Source organism: Palaemon carinicauda, chromosome 19 (genome assembly GCF_036898095.1).
Source record: "Palaemon carinicauda isolate YSFRI2023 chromosome 19, ASM3689809v2, whole genome shotgun sequence".
Lineage (NCBI taxonomy): Eukaryota > Metazoa > Arthropoda > Malacostraca > Decapoda > Palaemonidae > Palaemon > Palaemon carinicauda.
In genome coordinates this window covers 43,856,505-43,858,023 of record NC_090743.1, presented here as the reverse complement: position 1 = coordinate 43,858,023, position 1,519 = coordinate 43,856,505, and the positions used below count along the sequence as shown (strand labels likewise).

The 1,519-nt window shown below is 27.9% G+C and overlaps 1 protein-coding gene across 1 annotated transcript in view; it reads left to right on the top strand.

Annotated features, from left to right (window-relative positions):
• Nucleotides 1-1,253, top strand: part of LOC137658976 (alpha-amylase-like) — a 14,528-nt gene extending 13,275 nt beyond the window's left edge. The window contains exon 3 of the mRNA XM_068394084.1: nucleotides 1-1,253. This exon is cut by the window's left edge and continues 684 nt beyond it. The gene's annotated coding sequence lies outside the window, so the exon portion shown is untranslated.
• Nucleotides 1,254-1,519: the final 266 nt, after the last annotated feature.

Genomic DNA, 1,519 nt, shown 5'->3' with positions numbered 1-1,519 from the left:
GTATGCCTAAGCACTTATTCATTTCAAGATTTAGTGTTGTGTGTGTGGTTTTGCACTATGGTGGTAGAACATTTTTAAAAATATCTGAATGGACACATGCAATGTAGGTGATTTGTGAGTTGGTATAAATGTGTTTTCAAATAGATTTTTCTTGATCATTCGAATGGCGGACAATACAAAGAAATACCCATCATCATTTGTCATGTTATTCAACTCGATGATATTTGACCTCTGCCTTCTCATTTTGGGCTATCAAAGCATTGGATTCAATCTATATATCATTGCTTTTGGTTATTAGATCCTAATTATTAATTTGTGTAGTATAGTAAAATAACTGTGCAATACAAACTGGATTCTATAAGTGAACCGTTTTTAGCCTTGAAGTACCTACTAGAAGTATTTCACAGGAAAGCTCATAAGCATTTGCATTATACCTACTTTTTTATTTGTTGAAAGATTGTCGTTTATACGAATAGGCCAAAAGAAAACCTTGAATGATGTTGCCATAAGTGTATCTCTTGCAAAAGGAAATTGACTCTTGTCATATGAAATGAGTTCCATACTACCAGTATTTTGAAAACAACTGAAATCCATGAAGTATAGAGAATTTGCTTTTCATATCAGTTAGTTCAATTAAGTGTTATGGCCTTATTAGCTTTTAAACTTCAGAATACCTTTTTTATTCTTTGTATTTTCTTTATATATTTCTAATTGCTGCAATGTCATAGCATTAGATAGGTTTGAATCCCAACTGAGAATATTAATTTCCTCGTCATTTATCTAAAACGATTTCAATGTTTTCTGTAGTGAATATCATCCAAATTTATATATCTACCATATATCTGATTTTACTTCATGGTTGAATACAGCTGTATCGAGTTACATATGATATTTCAGAAAACAAATGAAGCCTTCCTTGTAGTGTTGGGAATTTATCCGGTTCTGTAATCCATTTGAAATATTCTGTACAGTGTGTATCCTGTTGCAGATGGAACTTGATTATTTATCCTTCAATACAATGCAATACATTTACATAATTCTGTTATACATTGGAGGAATTCTGTATCCCTTAAAAGACTTATAATGGTAACCTCCATTATAACATATATTTATCATATTCTTTATCATATTTATAACTTGTTTTGCATCAAATTCTATTTATCTGAAATTTGATTTTGTGAACTATCTATCTACAAAATGATAAATTATTTTTTTCTTATTCCTGGTCAATAAAGAATGAAATTAATTACAAATGGTTTGTTTTTTTTTGCCTTTTTAATATTTTTTTTCATTATATTTAATGATTTGATTTACTAAAACTATTTATTCGAGCTATATTTCATATATCTGGAATATACTTGTTACTGATTTTACCAAAAAAAAAAAATTATAGTAATAAAAGAATGGACAAAAATAATGTTTTTTTTATAATTCAAAATCAATGGATGATGTGATTTTAGGGCAAAATATTCTAGAAGGTTTTTATTATCAATCATATGATTACTTTTAACAGATTAAT